The sequence below is a fragment of the Lissotriton helveticus genome, chromosome 8 (assembly GCF_964261635.1).
Source record: "Lissotriton helveticus chromosome 8, aLisHel1.1, whole genome shotgun sequence".
NCBI classification, from domain to species: Eukaryota; Metazoa; Chordata; class Amphibia; order Caudata; family Salamandridae; genus Lissotriton; species Lissotriton helveticus.
Window position 1 is genome coordinate 191677694 of NC_136069.1, and position 25467 is coordinate 191703160.

The following is a 25467-nucleotide window of genomic DNA, read 5'->3' on the forward strand; positions in this document are numbered from 1 at the left end:
CACGTTCAAGGATTGTTTTTGTGAGAGATTGTTTAATGTACCCTGGAAGGCTTTCGCGGGCTTTGTCAAGATAAAAGGCTGGAACATGCAACATTGGAGAAGGGGCCGTGGAAACTCCTTCCTGCCAGTGTGTGCTTGCTTGGAAGCTGGCCAGTTCTGGTAAGATTCCTTTGGCTCAGGGGGAAGGTTTCTCTCGAACCTTCTAGTTCGTTTAGAGATTATAAAGCGGAGGGTTGTTGACTTAGAAACAGGGATTTTGGAATTCGAATGGGGACCGACGCGTCTACTTCGGTGGAACCCTGGTTGCGGAGGCTCTTAACCACAGCTGTTAATCCCCGGTCAGGAGTGGGCTAATATGCAGTGCTTGCACCAGGTGAAGTGTTGAGGTTTGATTATTCCCATTATGATGTGTGGCCAGTGGCTTTGATCATTTGAGGTGTTTTCTTTGTGATGTGCGAGTGAGTTGAGGTGCAAATCCAAAGTAATCATTTGATGTATCTAGTTATATATATATCTTTCTGATCTCTTGCAGGACGTCCAGCATATTATATTTTCTTCAGTGTTATCTCATATTATTTGCTGCTTGTTTATTCATCAGTATTATTCATGCATTTAACTGTCGCAGTTACCAAGTGTGTTATTTTTGCATGCATATCTATACTACTATTATAAAGAGAGAACAGAAACCTTTTGGCAAGGTAAACTCGGGAACCACAGCGCCAATCCACACACCCAATACATTGTTGTAATCCTCAGGGTGTGTAGATGGACATAGGCTGCATAAAATAAAAAAAAACGCAAATTAAAAAATTAAACTTTAAAAACAAAGTAGTCCCCTAAAAGTAGCGCTGGCCGCGACCTAGCGATGTCCGCAACGTGCGTGATGACGACAGGCGGGAAGGAGTGGTGACGAGCAGTGGCGGTGAAGTCCGGAGCGCGGGGAAGAGCGGCAGCTCAGGTAAGGCAAAGGCAAAGGCGAGGCGGGAGGTGGTCTGGGCAATGTCGGGGCGGGCGGGGGCCGGGGCGGGAGTGCACCCAAGCCTGAAATGTTGCCACCAGCCCCCTTCTGCCCCGGGCAACGCTGCCGCAATCCGGAAATGCTGCTCCCAGCCCCCTTCTGCCCCAGGCAACGCTGGGGCGGGCTGCTAGTAAACATATATCTCTCTTTGTGTATTTGAATGATGTTATTTTAGCATCTGGGAAAGCCTTTCTGTTAGAAAGCATTGTGTAAAATAAAACCCCAAGCCTTATTCTAAAAAGAGAGTCTTTGCATTTTGTAAATTAAAACCCTTTTCTAAAGGTGTTGTTTGTTTTGTGTAATGTCTCCTGCCCCGCTGAGTGTTGAGCCACCGTGTGGGAGCTGTATTATCTGAAAGGCTAAGCAAGACAGTCTTAAATACCTTTACAAACTGAAGACCTCATTACTGATCCAGCCTTCATGTGTCACCTTGGAGTGACTTGCAATCTTAGTAACACTTTCCTACCATTTGTGTGATTATTTAACCATTCTTGCCTGTGATGATCTCCCTCTCAAGCAAGTGTGTGAAAACAGATCAGTCTAATTGGCTGCTCTGGGAACGGCAATGTCTAAAGCACTGGAATGACCAGAACACTTAGTTTAACCCTACTGTAATACTTCTTTCAGAAATATGAACTCCTCTTATGCTAAACCCAGCAGTACATGAAGGAACTGGAAGGATACTCTGCTTGATAAAAAAGTCAGTAGGTTGTTAGTGCAATCGCTCCACTCCCCTCACCGCCAACCAACCATTCTAGCCCCCTCTCTCCAAAACACACAAGCAAATCCAGACTCCAAAGATCAGTATCTACTCAAGAGTGCAGGCACATTGGCAAGGCTGCCACACCTTTGGAGAAATCTACTAGAACCTATAATAACAGATTATGAAACCATATCATGCCATCTCACTTGACAGTTTAGGTTAATCAGCAGCTATTTGACTTTTTCCCCTAGAATCAAGTCTTTTCTCAGCAAATCTAATTAAAGATATTTATGCTTTTACATGCATTTGTCTGTAAATTAATGATGTAATATTTTGTCCGTCCCCTATGTGATTTAAAGGATTTCAAACAGAACTGCTGGATGCCAACACCTCATATCAAACAGCTAAAGAGCGGTAAGAGAAGCTATATACAAATGTGTAAATAATAGGTATAGGTTATTTTGTAGTCCCAGAAGAAAAAGATACATAACTTTGGTATGGATCTTTCTAGCGAATACTTTATTTACCTCAGATGTCTCACCTGTTGGATATTCCAAGGGTCCAGACTGGATCCTGAAACTTCTCCATAGCTTGTATGCGCCCGTAGAGGGAACTGACCCCCTCTATACACCAGAAACAATGCCATACTGGAGAGATAAAGCACCCACCTTGGCACACTAAAATTATTTTTTTCAATTTCCTTGAGTCAAATAAGACTATTGCTATCAAGCAGTGCAATACAAAACTTTTCTTTTTAAGTTTCCAGCTGTTACAACAAATGGGACCCATGTTTTTCCCACATGCATGAATATCTTTTGACATTTTGATTTGACATTTGATTATGCATGTTAGTGCTTTTAGTTCTTTGATTCTCCTGAAGCTGTGGCAGTCCTAGTCTGTAGACATTGGTGGAGCGCTTTCCGAGGATGGCTTAGCAGAAATCTTTCCGGTCTTTGGGTGAATGAAAAGCCGCTTCTGTATAATGTGGAGTTTCGATGCCAGTCTCTCTATAATTTTAGCCTAAGATTCCTCGGATCTGGGTATTGCAGCATCGTGTGGTGCTGGCTTAGTACTCGGTTTCAGAGGCACAAAGAACCAAAAGTGTGGGGGATAGTCTTGCAGAGTAGTGTGTGCCTTCCTAGTACAGGGTGTAGCCCTATTTTGAGGTATAAGATGACTTGTTGCTACGCCAATACCAGTCTGAAAATTGCTCCCTTCTTTTTAGGTCGAGCAGACGTACTCTCAATGCGTGAGCATTGAGAGTGTCTGCTCGACAACTATTGTTGCCCGTTATTGGGAATGTGGACACCAATGTGTCACGAGCGTTTCCCTCGCAGTTTTCACCGCGGGAGCGCGCGTGTGACCCGCGCAGAGTAACTCACAGCCATTTTTTTTTCAGACTTTTATATAGCGCAAACTAGACCCGAACCGAATCAGGTATCAGAGCGCTTTACATATAGGCAGCCCCCACCCCTCTGCATGCACGCATGCACACACAGGCGAGCGCATGCACACGCAGGCACACACATACAGGCACACATACAGGCACACGGCACAGACACTCGCTCACACACACACCCCTCCCCCACAGTCACACACACGCACTCCAAGACACATACACGCACACACATACACAGCCCGCCCGCGCCCCGCACTCGCGCGCGCACATGTCCCCCCCCCCCCCTCACCGAGTTCTTTTCGTGTGTCCCTCTCTCCTTCGGCAGGCAGCGGGTCATCCTCAGCAGCAGGCGGGGCTCTCCACGAGCACGGGAGCCCCGCTAGCTGACACGCAAATCTTCCGGCTGACGGGCACAGGAGCGCGGGGTAGGCTCCCGTCTGCTTCCTGTCTTTTTGCGGCCCCGCCCCCGTCCCAACACAGGTTGCCTGGCTTCCTGTACAAGCCGGGCTGCGGCGGTGAGTTTTTATTGTACTTGTTATTTTTTAATTGCTTTCAATCCGTAAAATCATGGCAACAGGGGGTGCGTTCTGCCTTCGACCTGCAGTTTCTGTGACGTGCCCTGGTTTAGGATGGCTGCCATGTTATTGGTCCCTTTTCTTTTGCATGTTACAGCAGTACTGCGTTGCGGTTTTCTCGGTACCGGCAGCTCGGACAGTTTACTTATTCTGCTCATAACCTTTTAGTTTTCTATTGTATAATTTATCCCCTTACATGTATCACACTGACATACTTGCATTCATTTACATTATTCTCATATATGTCGTGATTTGACATTATGAGTGAGACGAGCGCAACGGTGGGATAATGTTAAGAGAACTGTCTGGGAATTGTTGTGTACTTCTTAGATTATCTAATGTGGCACATCACATTCGTCAAAACTCCACAGTTCATTAGTTTAATACTCAAGTTATACTCTTCCAATATGGCCGCCATGGTTCGGACAATGTCTATTTGAGTACTGAGTTGCAGTTTTCTCGGTACCGGCAGCTCGGATAGTTTACTTATTCTTCTCACACCCTCTTCGTTTTCTATTGTATAATTTATCCCCTTACATGTATCACACATTTTTCGGACAATGTCTATTTGAGTGTCCGTCCTCTGTTACTTATCATGATCACGGGGTACTCGCCTCTTGCAGCTGCGGGTGACGTCGTGGATTAGGACGTGATTTTCACAGGGGTTTCTGCACTTTAAATTGAGGGTTTCCTGGTTACCCATTGCTCACATTCTCCCTGTTACTACGCCGGGAGCTGCCGTCAGATTTTGAGGTAAGAGATGTTCGCGTTTTTTAAACAGTACGCTTAATTCAGCTTGAACTTATATCCCTGTTTACTTTATGTTGGGGAATGTTTGCCACGAATGTGGATTCATGGCCGGACAGCCTTTCTTTGACAGTCCGGTACACAGAATATAGTTGCTATCCAGAATGGGTCGGCATCTGCAGTCTGGGTTGATATGGTTTTATTTTTAAATGTGAGAAAGACAACGTAATTCTAAGATCGCCAATCTCCATGTAGCCTGCTTATACAATATCATGCTTCGGTTTACGGGATTTTCTGTCAACCCCTGCGTACCTTTTATCGGCATTACCGGGACTGAACGCTTCGTTGTTTGCAATGTCTATGTTTGCTCTTCATTAAAGTCTAGAGATCCACAGTTCTAACATTCGTCTGCACTTTTATAATTTCCTTTCATTATTTCCTAAATTGGAACATACATATTATACTCACTTGGGGTCACTGATATAACTTTGAGCTTTCATATGATTTTGATTTCATTCAACAGAGTACATCATGTGTAGTGGTTGCTGAATTGGAGTGCCATTTACACTTTTCTATCCTTACTGCATGGATCCATATTCTTGAGCTCTGAGATCATCCTTGTGCCAGGTGAGATACGTGGAGTTAGCATGGGGTGCCATCTGGTATTTTGTAATGGCAGGTCTCTTGTGGCTTGATTGGTCCTTGCGTTTTTATTACATCTTCCCACGCTGTCATGTGTGGATGCCAACTTTGATATTTTGTGGCATGGTTCTCTTTTCTCTTAGGGGCGCATCATTGAGTGTGACCTTATTCCTCCCACTTGGGTTGGAACAACTTGATAGACAGGTGAGATGGATTGACCAGTGTTTTTGATTGGATAGTGCTTGGGGGGTATATTTTTGGAATTCAATGACGAACATGCCCCTTTTGATTTCTTTATTTTAATTTGTCTTATACTTGTACATTTCTTATCAGTTCAGTGCCAGTGAAGCAATCTGTGCAACCATTCAACAACAACTGGTCCAAATATGTTCTCTCAATGTTTCAAGCTTTATTACAAATGTCACAAAAAGATGTTAATATTTCACTTCTGTTCTTGGATTTTCATCACAATAAAATACACTGAACATAATCTTCACAAAAGTTATTTACAAAAGTTTAAGCTATTGCCATTATAAATTACAATCACTTTTATTTAAGTATTAATTATTTAAAAAAATTAAAAGCCATTGTTATTTGTAATATCAATACATTTAAGTCACGTAAATACAAAATATGTTGCATTACAAATGCTATAGGTCTCACATTTGCGAAAGTTATAACTGTTGGCATTGTAAATGACAAAGCTATTAATTTAGCTATTTTCAAAACCAACACATAAATAAAACAATTGTCATTTACAAGACCAATAGCTCAAACTTTCATAATGCGAGACCTATTGCATTGCAAATGCTTGTTCTTATTTGCTACGAACATTTCATACATACATTTAGTGAACCATTATTTAGGAAAAGCTATTTGATGATCTCAAGTCTTGCTTGTAATTTGCAGATTCCTTTAAAGTCCAAGTATTGCAGACACACTTCATCCATAGGTCTCAAATTCAGCTCTGGGTGTCGAAGTTGGATAGCCTATGATGGGAGCTTGCTAAGATCCAAGGCTTTTTCTCTGTGTCAACTGGAGGCCGAGGGCGGCGGTGTACTACAGCTGTGATTTTATTCAAGCCTGATCCAGAAATCGATGGCAGACTCCCACTGAAGCACTGCTCTGCCACAGTCATGTGGTCGCTTAAGTGGGCAGTGTGTAGGCCTGTGGCTTTGTGCTGAAGTTATACTCACGCGGTCCTTGAAGGCTTCTTGGTTGGAGGCCCTGTTGGTGTTGATGACAAAGCCAAAGGATCTAGGTAATGCCCAACGTATTGTTGTTGTCAATGTGAATGTCTTTTGGCCATGTTGTATAGCAGCATCTGCTGTTCTGCACGGCTTAAAATCATGGAAAAAAGCACTATGATGCAGCCAGCGCCAGACCACTTTTTTTCTTTACTTTCAGCCATGCTGCACAGCAGCTGCACTGCTGTACAACATGGCTAAAGAAAGCATTAAAAAAGCCAGCAGCTCTTGCAGATGCGAGACCTATTGGCTTTGCTAATGCTTGTTTAGTAGTGGCGGATGACGACCTGGACCCAGTACGAGTCGGTAGCACCCCTTGCTGACGGAGTCAGATACAATTTTCTTTTTTTAAATGCGGTTTTGCAACAGTGTAAATGCAGCTCAAGCAACACTAGCACTCATGTCCTTTTCTAATGCTCGCAGCAGTCCCAGGATATTGCTTCAAGTTCCAAGGAAATAACCGATACCACACACTGTGGCTAACACTTTCCAGGAATGGCCACACACAGCTGCTATCTTGGGCTCAGATGGAAACTTTGAATTTTTGGTGTATGGCTTGGTGCTGACTATGCACCAACGTTCCCATCAGCGGTTAGTTGCTTCCCAAAAGAATGCATTTGATTCCTTGTAAAAGTTAAAATAATGAAAGTCTGCTCATGTACTAGTGAACAAATCAAATTATTTACTGTGCCTAACTAAGAGTAAAGTGAATATTTAATAAAACACAAACTAGGTGACCATAGCCTAAAACAAAGGTAGTGTGGTTATAGCTCTGTAAAAATTAAAAGCCACATCCTGGCAAAATGTTTGTTCTTTAAAATTTTAAAACGCTAAAAACCTTCATCTTTTAATTATAATGTACAGGTTAAGCAACAGAATTTAAACATAAGGGCAGTCAAAAATTGCTTTACAATTCAAAGACAGTCATGTTGTAGTGTAAGGAAAATCTACGCTGCAGTCTCTGTTTACGCCATCTGTTTCTAGGACGTTCCCAGTTGTCTGTAAAGTATGTACTGTGTGCATGCGAGGGAGGGCTGCCCTGCTACTATTCGTGATGCACATATGCTGCTTGGGAACAGCCTAAACGGAAAGGAGTATGTTAACAGCTCTGTAATAAATAACAGCACTATTCCATCAGAATGGACATTGTTCCTAAGCTGCCAATGCTCATACTTTTTTTTTTTTTTTACTGAAACCTAAATCCTCCCAAAGCATCCTGAACAAGCGACACAGGCTGTCGAATAAGAGCAAGAAAAAAAAGCAGTTTGGATGTGAGGGTGATATGGCTGTGGTTGGGATGGGGCAGGTGGGAAGGGGAAAGAGACAACAGGAGACAGAGGACGTAGCAAGTGAAAACATGAGCACTTGTGTGTAGTGTTCAAATACAAAGAAAAAGTAGTTCCTAAAACAGGAGCAGTGGATGGACACAAAAACTTGGCCCATGCTCTGGGGGAGGGCTAAACAAAAGAACACATGCATTCCTTTGACAAATGGGGATATGATAAGAGATGATGGAGCGAGTAAATAGTAAGCCTATGGGTGGGCTGAAGCCCCACAGACTGAAAACAACATGTTTCTTTGAGACAGCGCATGCGCTGTAGGCCAAGACCTAAAAATGAGACATTATTACATCTGTATAATACTTTCACCACTACATACAACTGAGGGGTAATGCTCCTGCTGTAGCAATCAGTGTTGAACCTGCAGGTCACAGGATGGCAACTCAGACGGCTTATTTTAGCCCTCATTTTTGAAGCTTATATATGAAGATGATTCAATACAAATTGCTAGTGGCACAGGCAGAATCTGGAAAGACTGGGATTTGCCATTATCTGCTGCCACTCTCTGAGGCTCCTCACTAATTTCCCACTGACAGCCCCAACGGCTTGAGGGCTGTAGGGAATTGCAGCCAATTTGGTTAGTTAAACGTCAGCCAATCACATTGGATGAAAAACACAAAAGCATTCAGAAACTATAGGGTGTGGAACACCCCTTGAAAAAGGGACATCCCACAGGGTGAGCAGCAATACTCTGGTTGACTAGCAACCACTCTGAGTTCTGACCAATTCAGTTGGTTTCTAATCGGCCAATAACATCTGAGCATTGAAGGCCCAACCATAAATGAGCAACTAAGGCATTTTGGAAGCATAGGAACTCAAGTATCTGCGTGAAATTGTAACTCTACCATGATGCAGATTGTCATGAATCCATTAAAGAGATTAAGAGTGACAGCAGTTAATCGCCATCTGAAAGACACAGGAGGGGTCAAAATGAATTGGCAGGCTTGCGATCTGTAGGTTATTTAGCCAGATTCTAGATTAAAAGTAAGTGGTTTTGTACAAACTCAAAGCCTTGATTTTTCAATGTTTTATATGAATCGCACAGTGTGCCAGTTTTGCCTTTTATTTTACGTATGGACACCACAGGTGGCATGTGAATTTCCTTACTGCATGAATTATAGTAAGCACTAATTAGCAGGGACTATGAAATCACCTCTGCAAACAAAATATAGCCTTTACCACTATATCAGTCAAATGTATGAGGTGGCCACGGACAGAGTACGCTAAACCTCCTGACACAGACAGCAGGAAGAGTGGAGTACACTGTTAATGTTTCCACTGAGGGCTTAGAGGAGGACTGGGGTTCATGTCCATTCTATATTAGCATCCTGTGGTGATATGATTAATCAGATTTTTTTTTCTATAATAAATCATGGTTGGTGTTTAGCTGCAAGAGGGTGTGGTTAATAGTGTGAATAGCACATCATAAGATACATTGCTTTCACCCTCTCTGCCAAGCACTGAATTGGCTTCCCTTTCTGATAATTTTCTCTCTTTTTCCTCAAGCATTCACAACAACCAGTGAGCTGTCATAGTAGTCTAGAGTTATGTTTATGAGTATATTGATTAGGGAGTTAGTAATGATACAAATAAAGCACAATTACCACCACAATAGTACTAATAGTTGTAAGTCAGAATATCAAAAAAATATATCAACCTTCCGAAATATATTGGACAAAATATCAAGAACCACAACATTGGGAAGAGAAATCCAAAATATGGAAAACATTACTTACCCGGTAACCAAATGTTCATAACGTTTAGGGTTGCACAGTCATATGCTCTGCATGTTATTTCAATCTAGTTTTGAGCCTGAATGTCAAGCTTTTTTTTTTAGAAGAAGCTGGAGTCACAAGATTGGTGAAACTCCACCCTTGGTCCACAATCCACCAGTACACGGATTCCTCCTCTGATTGTAATCCGCTCAGCGGGCAAGCAGTGAAGGTGTACAGCAGTATCGAAGATAGTGTGTGCTGTACAAAGGGAAGTGGGTAAAGGGAGGGAAAGGGACATTGAAACACTTATCACTTGCTTCCAAGGAGGTGGGTGGGCACATGTGAATCTAAATCAAACACTACAAACAGATGGTTACAGGGTAAGTAAACTTATCATGCGTGGCTGTAGGTATACATATACTGCATAGACTGTAAAGCAGTTCCTCTCCAAAGCGGTGGATAGTGTACAAATGATGCAGAGGTTTGAAACAGCTTGGCCACCTAGAGCACGCTATAACGTCTAAACAATAATGCTTAATGAAAGTGTGTCACACTGACCAAGAGGAATATCTACAGACTTACACAAAAGAGGTATTACTGGGAAAACCCAGGTTAGTCCTCTTTTTGCGAATTGAGTAGGCTTGAGTAGGCACAGGGAGTGTGTGCCTGGACTAAGAATAGCAGGTCTAGATCCACTTAATGATTAATCTTAAAATCCCTGCTTTAGAAAAGGAACACCCCACGAGGTTTGGAAAAGGTATAAAAAGTTAAATGACTTCTTAAATGGCTTAGTTTTATCAATACATTGCACACGAGATCCCTCTCAACATCTAGTGTGCGAAGGGCACTTTGCCCTATAGACTCTGGTTGCAGGAAGAAGACAAGCAGCTCAATGATCTGGTACATGTCAAAAGGTGAGAACTTTTGGCAGACATTTGGGGTTAGTGTGAAGGACTACACTATCTTTGTGAACCTGAATGATTCCTGCATTGTAAGAGCCTGAAGGTCACTCATTTGAGGGAGGTTATTTCCACTATGAAGACCAACTTCCAAAACAAGAACTGTAGATCATAAGTGTAGGGGCTCAAATCAAGGACCGTTGAGGCATGTGAGGAACACGTTCAGGTTCCACACATGATAGGTGAGCAGTTTCAGCGGTATTAACCTCTTAAGACCCTCTATGACAGCCTTCATGACTGGGACCTTAAAGAACAAGTTACTCCTGGTGGATACTCTTATCAAACAGCAGGTTCTCTCCTTTAGGATTTCCCAAAGTGTCAGACTGGATCCGGAAGATTTAAACATCAATTCTCCCGCAAGCCAGTAGATGGAGGTGTGCAGCTACTCATTGACTTCGGTTTGCCCCAGAAGTTAAGACTGAGCTGAACATAAGTGCCAATCAATGAACCAATTACTCGTCTTTGGCAATGCTCTTTCAGGTAGAGATTATCTAGCCACAGATTTCTCTACTTCTGAACACTCCCCAGACATCAAACTGGATCCAGAACTTTTTCAGCAGTAACTCTGCATACCGGTAGGTGGCACAGTGAAGTTCCACGCAGATGCAGTTCTTGTCTTGAAAGGACGTATGAAGCCACTCCAGTGCGCTAAAGTCAGTTGATTTCGAGTGTATGGAGCCCGAAATGCAAAGCCCCAAAAACAAATTGGTGTTACCAGTGTACACAAATTTAGATTAGGGATCTTTTTAATGGATACAGTTTAATTACAGAATGGGGAGGATCAGCAAGGAATCTGCAATTAAATAGTCTCTTACCAGAAAGAACATTACCAAAGGTAAGTAACTTGTTCTTCTGATAGAATTCTATCTGCAGATTATTCACATTTTGAACACATACCAAAACAGTACCTTGTTGGAGGTTGGTCTGTTATGGGACTTTAACAAGATAATTCTGCAGGCTCAAGCGTGCAAAATACCCCTCTCGGCAAACATGACTATCCAGACATCGTGCTTTGCAAACCTATGGAGTAACACCCACATTGCCACCTTGCAAATGTCCAGTAAAGGCACTCAGTGTGTCAAAGCAGTGGCAGCTGCTTTGGCCATGGTAGAATGAGCACACAGTCCTTCCTGGGGCTGCTTTTTGACCAAATGCATAGCAGATCTTAATGCAGAGCACCATCTAGCAGGTGTTATGTTTTCTGCGAAGCCTTGCCTGTTTTCACTCTAGAGATCTTCACAAAGAGCTAATAGCCCACCAGGTGTTCTTTGGTACAATCTACGTAAAAGCTCAGCGCTCTATTGGGGTCCAAGTGATGGAGTCTCTCCTCCTCCTTATATGGGTGAGGAGGAGCATAATTGGCCAGCAAGGGACTGTCCGATAACTTCACCTATAGGGGGGAGCTATCTGCTGAGTGCCACACCAAGCCCCAAATGTGTCCCAACTATAGGCGTGCACAGTCTTGTCGAGGGATCCCTTACTTCAAAGATGACATCAACCCCCTCTGGAGGAAGGTTGAATGTAGTCAGCCATTGCGGCTCAATCTCCAAGCATGATAGTGGAGATTGTGAAGGCCTAGGTGCAGAACACTTCCCTGCAGCTACAACTACAGATCCTCCTGGATGAGTAGCCTGATTAAAAAGCAGACGCTTAAACCCAGGAGTTCTTGACACCACACTGTCCGTTCTGATCCACTAGGATGACTTGGGGTCAGTCAGTCCTAATCTTCTTGAGAACTCAAGGCAGGAGTTACGAGGTCCACTCAAGGCGGAACACGTCTCTAATCATGAGACACTTTGGAAACTCCAACGGACATTGCCAGTTCTCAATGACGGCGAAGAGATCGAGCCATGGTTCTCCTCATTCATGGAAGAGACCTTGAGCCACTTCTGGGTTTCCTTTGCTACTCATGATCCGCTAGGTGTCGAAGGCTGAGTTTGTGTGCCCTGGCATTAAAAGTACCTGCCAGGTAGTTCACCACTAGGAAAATGCCTGAGTAGTTTATCCATTTCTAGAGGTACAGGGTCCATGAACCCACCACACCCTGTTTTTTGCGGTACTACATGGAGATGTTATTGTCCGTGGAACACCTGAACCAGCCTTGATGAACGGAAGAAGGCTTTTAAAGCCAAGAATTTGACCCTAAGATCCAGAAAGTTGATATGGAGCTGGGACTGAGTGGTTTATCCATTTCTAGAGGTGCAGAGCTTCCTGGCACAGGGTCCATGAACCCACCACACCCTGTTTTTTGCAGTACTACATGGAGATGTTATTGTCCGTGGAACACCTGAATCAGCCTTGATGGACGGAAGAAGGCTTTCAAAGCCAAGAAGTTGACCCGAAGATCCAGAAGGTTGATCTGGAGCTGGGACTCTTCTGAAGACCAGAGACTTCTGATCTGCACCCTTCCCGGGAGGCCACCACAACCCATAAATGATGCATCGGGATCACTGTCAACTCTGCAGGGGGAAGAGAAAGGAGGGTCTGCCACTGACCCAATTGCGGTCCAGTAATCACCACTGAAAGTCTTTTGCAGTCTCCTCCGAAATTTGAACATGGTCGTAGAACTCCTCTTGATATTGGGCCACTAAGACTTCAGATTCCATTGCCTAGCCCGCATATGCTGCGTGGCGTGCTTGACCAGCAGGCTGCAAGAGACCATCCGTCCCTGAAGCCTCAGTCGATCTCACCAATATCCAGGACAGAGGCTTAAATATCCGAATCATAACCTGAATGTCTTTGACACTCTTTTTCCTGGGGAAAAGCAGGAAACTGAACCAGAATGGCTCAGATGAAGGGAAGCATCTGGGAAAGAGCCAGGAGGGACTTCAGCACATAGATCGTCAGTCAACAAAAGAATCACCTTCAAGCTCCTCACACAGGACTACAAAGCCCTACATGACGCAGGACCAACATATCGGAACCACCGCCACTCATTCCACATACCCGTCAGACACCTTCGCTCCACCCAACTGATCCACAAGACCAGAGCCGGAGGAAGATACGTCTCCTACCTCGCCACCAAGACCTGAAACACCCTTCCTCTCAACCTCCGACAAACCCAGTCGCTAACCGAATTCAGGAATGATCTCAAGACCTGGCTCTTCGACTGAATCCCAGTGTCCAGACGGATCCGCAGCGCACTTCTCCCCAACCCCCACCTCAGCGCCTTGAGACCCTCATGGGTGAGCAGCCACGCTTTATAAAGTCCTGATTGACAGATCGACCACAAAGATTACAGGTGGTCTGCCGTGGTCTGGAAGACGACTGCCTGGAGTGAGCCAGCCTTGAACACCCACTTGTTGTGGAAGGGATGACTGGAACCCCTGACCTCCAGAAGTGTGCTGCTACTCCTTCCATTACTTTTGTGAACACCCAAGGAGCCCTGGTGAGATCAAAGGGAAGCACAGTGAACAGAGAATGGTCCTGATCCACCAAAAACTGCAGGTCATACCGAAGGGCCTGCAAGACTTGTATATGGAAATAGCCGTCCTACAGGTCACCATCCAGTCCCCAGGTTGAGTGCAGATAAGACCTGCCGGAGGAAGGCGTCGAGAGGCCTAAAATGCTATAAAGGCCTGTAACCTTCTTAGGCAACAGAAAGTAGCGGGAATTACAACCACACTATTTCTGGCGCAAGCACCCTCTCGATTGCTCATTTGGCCATAAGGGCTTACACTTCCTGCCGCAAAATTGAGAGATGCACCTGTCAGTCGCTAATGTGTGGTAGGTGCAGCAGGAAGACAGCAAGACAATGAAAGGAAGGGCATATACTTGCCATGGTTTGGCAGATAGGGCTTAAGGGGGAGGGCAGGGTGGGGGAAGGGACTCCTAGAGGATGCTAGAGGACTGTGCAGTCCGGTGAACTTGACCGCGGGTGGTGGCCACCACCTTGTAGGGGTTGGATTGGCTGACGTCGGGGCTGATGGCAAGGTGAAAGAGATAAGCCCAGGGAGCATACCATAGTCCTGCTCTCCTTGAGTCGCTCAGGAGCGGAGTCTGTCTTGTTGTCAACCAGAAGAGTCCCATCAAATGGCATGGCAATGGGAATGTATGGACATCGCCCAAAAATCTGGTCGCCGCAGCCAAACACGGCGACAAATGAAAACATTGGTGCTAATTGTCCAACCCGATGGAATCGGAGGTGTCCAAGCCACAAGAAATTGGGAACTTTGCCGCGTTACGGCATCCTGTATGCCTGGGCAATGGATGACAAGTCGGAGATATTGAGCAATCCCTGGAAGGACTTGAGACACCGAATCCCAAATGGCATAGGAATAGCACCGCAGCAGCCAGTTGGCAGTTACTGATCGAAGCACTATGTTGGTAGACTAAAAGAAGAGACTTTTCCATTATGTCTCTACCCAATTTGCCTCCCTATTGGGGGAGGGCGTGGGGAATAGTAGGAAACGTGTTTGGGTTAGTCTTGCTTGCAAACACCTGCACCACAAAGCCATCAGGGGAGGGTTGCAGAGATTAAAATACCAGGATGGAGTTCCGGGAAGGCCCCTGAAACTCTGGTTGTCCGAGAATATGCTGCAGAATCGACTCCAATGGTCAACTATTTCAGGAGCAAAATCAAGAAGTATGGTGTTGCTCTTCTCAGGAAAGTTGAAATAGTGGTAAGAGGCAGAGTCCTGCTTAGATTTCTCCTATTTTTTCTCTGACTTACCTGACGACTTTGATCGCGACAAAGATCGACCTCTGGAACGACTCCTGCAACTTTTAGATCTCGAACAGGACTGGAACCAAACTTTCGAATTGGTCCCATCTCATCTTGGAGTCTACTAGTGCTTGGCAATGTATAGTTCACACTGTGGTCTCGTATAGGCTTCGGTTTCATTGACGTGCTATCACCGCAGGACTTGAAATCGTGGCTCGACACCAAGAAAACGAAATGAGGATCCGTCACCAGCATTTGCTTGCGACACTCTTTCCCGGGCTTAAACTCTGTCGTTTTGGAAGGGGACATGTCGCTTGCACACTGAAAAAATAATTTTGATTGAAATAAGGTCTCAAAAGGATGCAAAGGGAGAACCAAATCACCGTCTAGGGGTGTGGAAATAAGGAATGGGCGTCAGTGCATTGGAGTGCCACCTGCATAGGTTCCTCACATCATTTCTAGAGCGTAAGAATGTTAGTGCAGAGCCGCACTGTGTCACCTACTGGCGTGCGGAGGTACTGCAGAAAAGTTTCCAGATCCAGTTTGATGCCTAGAGATTATTCAAAAGGTGAGGAATCTGCAGCTAGAAGTCTTTAACAGAACTCAGTTTATTTCTTAGCTGTGACCTCGAACGTGGAAACCCTACAATATTCTGAGGTATCAATGTGCAGCTCACCAGATTAGGACCTTTTTAGGTAGAAAAACAGAGACTATCCACAAAACATGCAGGAGAAGGACAGTGAGGAATCTGAGGTTAGTGTATACATTGAAGGTTAAGTAACTTGATCTTCTGATGGAAATGTCTCACCTTCAGAATATATACCAAAGCAGTACCTCCCAAAGTAGTAGGTCAATGGAATGTCTCAGATAAAGAAAATGCTGCATAACTGAATGTCCGAAATGCCTTTCCCATCAAACCTGGCTGTCAAGGCAGTAGTGCTTCGTGAAAGTGTGCATGATGCCCATTCTAAATTTCCATCCACCCTGCAGCCCCCGTGCTTGTTTTAACACCCAAAGCTGTGTCCCTGCAACCAATTTACTTAGATCACCCCCAGCATTGGGCCGAATTCCGATTTTGACCTTTGCACACGTCTGCCCCTGTGCTGCTGGTGGTGTAGTTTTGGTACCTGATCCTTGCCCCTTGCTGACCTCTGGTCTCGAAAACTGCAAGTGTAAGTTGTGTACTTATTTGTATAACCACATTATTGTTTTCTTTCATAGGATAACATTGACCTGTTTGAAAATTGCACTTTTGAAAGTGAAAAGCATTTTTTCTGAAAAGCGTACTTACATTATTGTGACGATCTTGGTCTTAAAATAAAACTCAAACAAGGCTTATTTTTATCATATTGGTGTGTGTCCCTTACTGGTCAATGTTGTGCAATAAATGCCTTACACTCCTCTGTGTTAGGTCTAAGGCTGCTCCCCCACACACCTCTAATAGAGCACTGCGGGTTGTAAATTGAGCCCTGTACACTTTTTGGGAATCTCGGGACTCCGTGCACGGTATTACCAGCTAACGGCATACCATGTAAAGAGTCAGCTTCCTACAACCAGGAAATCAGATACCTGACGAGCTAAGAAGGAGGACACAGAAGAGCCCCAAAAAGCAATTGACTTGAAGCCAACCCTGCCGGCCTGTCAGCTGTTCCTGCCAGATTGTGCTAAAGTCGTCTCGTCCTGCAGCTGCTTTACCTCCAAAAGCCTCAGAGGACTACCTGCTTTCAACAAAGTAGTGGAGCTGATCCCCTGCATCTTCCAGGTACTCCAAAAGAACTGTAAGTGCTCCGGACTGCCGTAAACCTGACCTCTGAAAGCACCACTGCACCTGTGCTCCCTGGCGCTAGTCGAAGAGGGCCAATGGTGCCAGTGCGATCCCTCGACACTCCAGAGACAAAGCCCACCTTAGGTTTGCACACAGTGGACTCTTCAATGCCGCCTGCAGAGTCTTTGTGCAGGCCCCCTTTACCGTGAGGGTCTGTGGCGACAATAACCCAACATCTCAGAACACCTCACCAGACTGCCCTAGCCCGAGGAGAAGAGGACTAAAAGGTGTCTCGATGTCCCTGGGCATCGTGATATCTGAGCCCCCTTTTTGGTTCAGCCTGACTGGTCTCCTAATCTCAGCTTGCAGACTCTTTGCAACCAGACTCATTAAAGTGAATGGGGCACCAGATGCCATAACAAATCTCTGCAGCCGGCTGACCAGAGCCTCCGGAGGTGACCTGTCATCGTGGCCTTGGACCTTTCCACATGCTCACCTTAAGTCCAGGAGATTGGTCCCATAAGTTGCTGTGAAGTGCCCGAATGCAGTACATGTTTTTACCCCATAGGATAACATTGGGCTTGAAGCTGAAAAACACCTCTGCAACCGATTACCCCAGTACTGCTCGAGGTAACCTGTTGGTGGTGCCTTGGACCTTGCCCCATACTCCCCTTAATTCCAGAAAATTGGTCACATAAGTCATTAAGTGACTGAATACAGTACATGATTTCCCCCCAGGATAACAGTACTGCCCCCAAAGATTGCACTGCCAACTTCTGAAAACTGTAAAAATTCATAACTCGAAACATACTTACCGGATTCAGATGATATTTGGTATTTAAATTCATATAAAAGAATGTGTTATTTGTATATCTGCTTTCTTTATTAAGTGTGTGTCTCATGTACTGCCTTTGTGTGTGCAATTAATGCTTAGCACTACTCTCTGGTATGCCCAACTGCTCACTCCCTACCTTAACCACTTCGCTGCAGACGTAATTCCTCTGCTGTGCAGGAGAATTCCCCCAGCCGTCCTCCGCATATGCCCACCGTGATGTCAGACGGCCGGGGGCCGTCCGACGCATGGAAGCAGATAAAAGAGCATTTGTGGTGTTATTTGCACCTTTGCTATTCATTTGGGGTTTGCCTGGATTCTTTACAAAGTGTACCACTCTTTGGCCCACTATATAAAGAGTCAGCTTCCTACAGGAACCATTTGAAGATCTTCCTCAGCATCTAGGGAATGGAAGCAGGATGCAGTAATGGTGTTGACTTGTGCGGTCATGTCCAGTTTGCGATCAATGATTCGAAGGTTCCTGGTGTGGGTGCAGAGTGTAGGTCAGAGTTCGGACAGCCACCAGCTGGAGTCCCAGGGTGAAGTGCTCTTGGTGAAAAACACTACTGCGGTCTTGGTTTCCTGTGTTGGGGGTCTCGTCCAAGAGGGAGAGTATAAGTTGAGTGCCATCTCATTTGTGAAGGAGATGATGTTTATGTTGTGTGTGCAGAGGACGTTGGCAGGGGTGTGTGTGTGTGTGTGTGTGAATAACATTGGCCGTCTCTTTGAGAAATAAATTTCACAAATATCTTCTTGTTTGGTCACTTCAGTCTGCATCTGAAAACAATCCAAAACTGCCAGTTTTTAGGAAATCCCATTGTGGATGCCAGACTTCTAGTCGACTATCCACCAAATTATGAAGTGATGTTCCTTGCTCTAATAAAACTATTGTTCATCGTCTTTCACGAAAATTGTCAAAACCTTTCTCTACGATTAACCATGCAAATTGGTCAGGCTCATCGGTCTATAATCGTTACAGCACCAGGACACCTCTCTAGGTTTCAGTTTGCTCTATAGAAAACTCCTTAACATAAAAGTATTATGAAGGTAACTACACATGGGTAACTATAAGTCTAATATTGCTAAATCCAGATCTACATACCTTTAAGATACATATATATCACCAAGGCATTTGTATGGGCAGTTCAGAATACTAAATCTACACTTTTCAATATATACGTACATTCACAATAGTCACAGTCAATGTGCTGGCCATCTGATTTTACTTCTTGATATTCTGACATAAGCTTTTATTGATATTGGCAGTGGGGTGATACTGGTGGTGTCAGTATTTCTGGTGGTATTGGCACTGCTATTTGTGCTGTACTGGTAGTGGTACTATTATGATTTTTTACATACAGAGAAGAGGAAATCTAACAGATGTGGCTGTGATTAAGGAAGTAGCGCAAGCTTCGGGAACAGTAAAGTAGTCAAATTACTGCGGGAAATCGAAGACAAGGTATCAAAAAAACAGAAAGTCAGAAAGATGGAAAAGCCTGTTCTGTAAGAAAGCTTTCAGACCTGAAACAGGTAATGAATGCATAAAAATGTTTTTTTTTTTTTTTGATGCAAGACAGGATCCCGAAATGCAAAAAGAAAAATGTTTTTGTTCCACCACTTGCATGGAATCTTCTCTTTTGACCAGCAACAGGTAACATGAAAGCAGTGGAAACGTTGGATCTGGCGACACACAATTTAGGACAAGAGGGCCTAAATTATGCACCCATTAAAAATGCACTCAATAAAAAGAATTCACCAATTGTCACGCAAAACAGACTTGGCAAACTACACGGGGGAGGTCTCCCTGCGCTGATTACATCATATATGGAGCAAAAAATACAGCCCCACTTGAGACAAGCTTTGACGAGGAAGGCTGAAAAAAATATTCAATGGGCCAGACTAGTGCCCCTTCCAATCAAAGAACTAAACCCCGGATGGAAATCCCTTGCTTTTAAAACCAGGTGTAGAATCTGCAATTATAAAACGGAATCCCTGTTACATTTGGTGTTTTGTTGCCCCGGTCTATCACAGTGTTGTCAGAAGCTGCTAAAACCGATGTTGCTATCCAAAGGAGCTCGGACATGCAAAGAAGCGGTATTTGTTCTGATCTCCTGCACCACACCGACAGACTTGGCTGAATTTGGGAGATATATGACTGAGCTGCGTGTCAGACTTACCAAGAAATAAAGTTTGGAAGGTACCAGAGGAGTTTGAACACCAGCAAGCCATAAAATTGAAAACATATGCACTTTTAAATGTTTACATCATAGTTTTAAATGGCACATGGCACCTTGTCACTTTAAATCCACCGGCGTTCACATATCATGGGGGCCAACATGGAAATTTTTTCGGTCCTATTAGTCGGTCGTACGATACTCTTTGCCATGGAATTTGATATTAATTTTCTTTTTTTATCTAGTAATGCTGAGGGGCGCAATGTGGCGCGCGACCAAGATTTCCGCACACCAGTGAGGCTTATGTCGTCCGGGCCCATTAATATGCATAAATTGCATCCTTCGCCACGACTCCAGGGAACCAACTGCAAGAACCGAGGGTCGCAGACACAGCGGATCGCATGATGTCCCGATCCTGGACAAAAACACCCTAAGAGGAGCAGAGACCACGCCGGAGATTGTTCAGCCACAGCGGGAAGAGCAGCTACGGATGAGGCATTGGCGGAGCGTCTGTACCTGAATCCGCGGCTTTGCCTGGCGTGAAGGCTGCACTGTGCAGAACATCGACAACGCATCTCCTACTCCAAGAGGAGGGGGGCACGTGTCCCAGGTGCAAAGAGACGGCATGTTGAAAACGGCGGTGGAGGTGAGGAGACTGTCTGGCGACCACGGTGGGAGCACTCGAGGCGGTGGGCCAGGCCTGCTCCCAGAGCCATCATGCTTTCCGAGGAGTGAGCATGAGCCGTGAAAGTTGGCCTCCCGCCTTGCCTACCCATAGAAGCCTGCATGCCGGGAGATGTAGCTGGGTGCCACAAGTCGTAGCTCGCAGGAGTGGGGAGAAGGCCTGAATCCCACCCGCTGACCCGTTAGGCCAAGAGAGAGTGCTGGCCTGAATGCACCGGTTACTATGCCACAATGAGATGCCGGAGGCCCCTGTATTTGTAATACAGCGCTGTCTGGCATTGGCCCTGCTGACAGACCCAGCCCTGATATCACCATCCATGCCAGAACAGCGAGAAAACAGACTTATTGGTCTCACCCAAAGTCCTCATCACCCTGAAGATTAAGTCCAGAGTTTAAGCGGCCACGCTGAGCGCTTGTCAGCACTAGCTGCTTCTAAATCCCAAAAGTAAAGAATATCTTTGAGTTGAGGTGGAATGCACTAAAGAAACCCAGTGACGTGCTTCCACCTTGGACCCCCCCCTACAGCACCAGAACTAAAAAAGGTGCACAAAGCATAGAAGGTAGCAACCTACCCTTCACGCTTATACTTTCTACCAGCGCTCTTTAAGCCTTGCGTACAGAATCCACAACCTATTGAGCAGTAGACAATTTGATTTGGGCGACATCCAGAAGGGAAGGCAAAGAACTCTCCTCTAGGTCCTACATCTCAGCAGACCTCCCTATTTAACACAGTCTACAGGTGGAGGCGTCTTCTTTGGGGCAAGATGGGCAGGACAGATGGGAAGCAGACCAAAATCCCATTTGGTACACGGAAAACGACCCGGATGCAAACAGAGGACCACTCTGAATCCAAAGCCCCTGCAGACAGTCAGGACGAGGACTGAATTTTTTTTATTAACCATGAAAAGCAGCCGGGGGGCGTGGCTGCGCAGGCGAACGAAATGGCCGCCTGACTGTAGAGCTCCGCCGGGCGAGAGAGGAACGGGGCCGTTCGCAAGAGATCCGGCGCTGCGCTGGGGTCGAAATATGCCTGCCACTGACCCCTAACGCCACCTGATGCAGCCTGCCTAGTCTGGAGGACGGGGGACAGCGAGAACGGGCGGAACAGCTGAGGGGTGCTGAGGCCGGCTGAGCCTCGCGGGCCGTTACTTCGCAGCGCCGGAGCGCCTGGTGAGTCCGCTTGTTTGCCTCCTCGTTGTCCCCTTCGACCTTGGGGTCGCTGTTGTGCCCTCCCGGGTCCGCTGCTCGGCCCCGGTGGTGCCCGTTGGTGGAGGTGTGGCCCCTCGGTGCGCGACCGGCACTTGCGGCCTGGTCCGACCTTGGGAGCCGGGGCCTCGATTTTCGGGTCTGCCCGGGAAGTGCGGCGGCGGGCGGAGGGTGCGGGCGGCGGGCTCCGGGGTTGGGGGGTGTTTGGCGGGGGGTGTGGCCGGCGGGCTCCTAGGCGCTCTATGGAAGGCTACGCATCGCTGCATTCGGTGGGGGCCTGTCTCCTTTGCCCCCACCGTTAACGTGCACCCCAGACCCGCGTCTGTCCCCCTGCAGACCCAGGACCTCTACATTATCCTGATCTCCTGCTGCTGCGATTGGCCGGAAATATTGGACGCCTATGCACATTTACAAGGCCGGCGCTGGCTGCATGATCTGCGAGCCTTTGCCCATTTGTGCTGCTGCTGCCTCGAGACCCTGACTACCTGGTCCCCCGCACTACGCCACCATTTGCTGCCTGTCTCGGCGAGGCCCTGGACCTGCCAGCTGCTGCTGAGTGGTCGCCACGTCCATTTGCTGACCCTACGTACTGCACAGGGCCTCTGACGTTTGGCTCCAGCCGGATTGATATCCCGACGACCTGTGTGCTTCTACCTTGGCAACTCTGAGGCTCCTGTGGTGCGTCTCAGCCCTGGTGCGGGGTAACATCGAGTACCCCTGATCCTCTGGTCCCGACCTGACCGCCGTCGGGGTGCCCTGTCGCTGTGCTCGACTCTTTGGCTGTCGCAGTTGTCGTGGGGTCCTGTGACACTGGTGATTTGCCCGCCATTACTTCCAACATGGTGAAGAAGGATGTTACCCAGAAGAGACTTACCTTCAGCTCAGCGCCCCTCCGTACGTCTGCGGGTTCGCCAGCAGCTGAGGCTGACGCCGGGGGCCAGGCGGCGGCGAAGGACACCGCTGGTATGGTCGCTGAAATGATGGGTGAGATGCGGGCTGGATTCAAGGCCCTGGACTCCCGGTTTGATACCCTCGAAAAGAAAATGGCGGACATGGGCGCGACGATTCAGCTGCACGATAGGCGCCTGGACCTGGCGGAATCCAGGGTTTCCGACATCGAGGATGGAGCTGCGTCGACGTTGAAAAGGCTGGAACGTGTGGAGAAGATCCTTAAAGACGTCGCAATCAAGAACGAGGATTTAGAAGCGCGCAGTAGGCGCAATAATATCCGAATAATTGGTGTGGCGGAGACGACAGCTACCGGACGCTTTGACACTTTTGTGGAACACCTCCTAATCGAACTTTTTGGCCGAGACACGTTTACATCTGGTTTCGTGGTGGAGCGCGCGCACAGATCGCTGGGGCCCCGGCCTAACCCGGGCCTGCCGCCCCGACCCATTATAGCCAGGCTCATGAACTTCAGGGACAGAGATGCGGCGCTGAAAGCTGCCAGGGAGGCGGGCGAAGTTCGGTGGCAGGGGGACGTGCTCTCTTTCTACCCGGACTTCACAGTCATGGTTCAAGATGCGCGCCGTAAGTACACTGGTGTCAAGGCTGCTTTGCGTAAACTGGGGCTCCGCTATGGGATGCTGTATCCTGCCAGGCTCAGAGTGGACGTGGATGGCAGGTTTCGCATTTTTGATTCCCCTGTGGAGGCACAGGAATTTTGTCGAGCCTACAAAAACAGAGGGTCGCCTCGTAAATCAGATGATGCACAACGATCTCCGCCACACACTGACTCGCAGGCTAGTGCTGACCTGTTTACTGAAACCGGACAGGGTTGACTTATCTCCACCCCATCTTTTTCGTGGCAGGCTATTTACCTCAGTATTATGCATCTGTCCATGCTGTTATTTCTTTTTTGCAGTGCTTTCCATAATTGCTGAGAGTTGAACGTTGCCCCGATTGTGGTTCTCGCATGGCGGAGCGTCGCCTACCCCCATGGCGCGAGCCGTACTGTACTTTTCTCTAACGTTGTCTTTATTTTACAGGCACATTGTTGGACAACTGTTATTGTCTGTTGCTCTAGGTTATCTCCGTAAGGGTGGGAGAAGCCTCCTGGGACTTGAGGAGTGGCTGGGTGGTGGGTGGTTGGGATGGGTTGGTTTATGCTTTGGTTCTGTTGTTTGTGCACACGCACTGTTTTGCTGTTTTGATGATGCCTGTTTTGCGGGAGAGTGGCGGCGGCTCTGCACACACATGTTTTATTATGATTCCATCGAGTCTGGATGGCTAAGATAGGTCAGCAGTCTGGTCCTTCCAGACTTACCCTCATGTCATGGAATGTCCGGGGTTTGAATGACACTAGGAAAAGACGGCAAGTTCTAAACTACGCAGCGCGACACGGGGTGGATGTATTATTTCTGCAGGAGACGCACCTGGTGGGAGCTGACTCTTCCTCCTTTGCAAAAGGCTGGGGCACGCACAGATTTTTTTCTAGCTATAGCAGATATGCAAGGGGGGTGGCGATCTTGATACACAGACGCGTCCCATTTGTGCTCTCAGACAGTGTATTTGATGTAGATGGCAGGTATGTTGTGGTTACAGGGGTACTTCTGGGCTTCAAGGTCACCTTTGTTGGAATATATGGCCCCAATTCTGACTCCCCTGCCTTCTTCCAGGGTCTCCAGGATGTTCTGCTGCGATTGGACACTGATATGATGATAATGGGGGGAGACTTTAACCTGCTGATGTGCCCTGCCAGGGACAGCACCTCCTCTTCCCCAGATTGTAAGCCCCGTTCACGCGCTGTGCTGGCGGATATGTGCGCGCACTACCCACTGATTGACATTGAGGCCCGTTTGCACTCCAACACACCCACCTACACCCACCACTCGGGATATCACAACACTAGTACCAGAATAGACTATTGGCTCCTTTCCCCAGGGGTGGCCGGTTGGGTGAGAGACCATTCGACACTCCCACGCACGCTGTCTGATCACTCTCCCATAGTGCTGACCCTACTGATCCCCAGGTTGGGAGGGTATGAGAGACAATGGCGCTTTCCTGGCAGGGCGTTATCTGATCCGGTTTTCAAGGAGGACGTTCGTACTGCCATAGAGGAGTATTTTGAGTTCAATGAGGGCTCGGTGGACACTTGGGCTACATTGTGGGAGGGGTTCAAAGCCACTATTAGAGGGGTTTGCATCAACAAACATGTAGGGGCTTTGCGCGAGATCCGTGCCTCCCTGACCCGTATTGAGACGGACATTGCCGCACTGGACATGGACACGCTCACTGACGCAGACGGTGGGGTGGAGGCGAAAAGGCTAGAACTGCTGCAAGAGTTCAGGGACACTGCAGACAGGGAACTGACGTATCTCTGCACACAACACTCAGCTAGGCAATATGGCGAAGGTGACAGGCCTGGCAAGCTCTTGGCCCACTTGCTCCGTCCCCCCCGCCAGGCTTCATACATCTCTGACCTGGTAGATGATCTAGGTGTTCGTCATCAGACCACCCCTGCCATTTGCGCTGCCCTCCTATCCTACTACAAGGAATTGTACACCTCAAGCCTGACGGCTGACTGTCGCGACCCTGGCCCCTATATTAACGAAATCTCTATGGTGTTCCTAGAGAAACATATGCAGGAATTTTTGGCGATGCCTATCGAGCCGGACTGCGTTGTGGAAGCCATTGATGCATTAAAAGGCTCCTCGGCGCCGGGTCTGGATGGCTTTTCGGCCGACTTTTATAAGACGTACAAGGAGGAACTGGTTCCTCGTCTCATCGAGGTGTATGCGGAGGCGCTCGAGACGGGGATTCTGCCGCCCACGCTGCGGGAGGCAGTTATCATTT

The 25467-nt window shown here is 47.0% G+C and overlaps 1 protein-coding gene across 2 annotated transcripts in view; it reads right to left on the reverse strand.

The window, feature by feature from the left end:
- MORC3 (MORC family CW-type zinc finger 3) overlaps positions 1–25467 on the reverse strand; it is a 644813-nt gene that overhangs the window by 335825 nt on the left and 283521 nt on the right. The gene's annotated exons all lie outside the window — the stretch shown is intronic.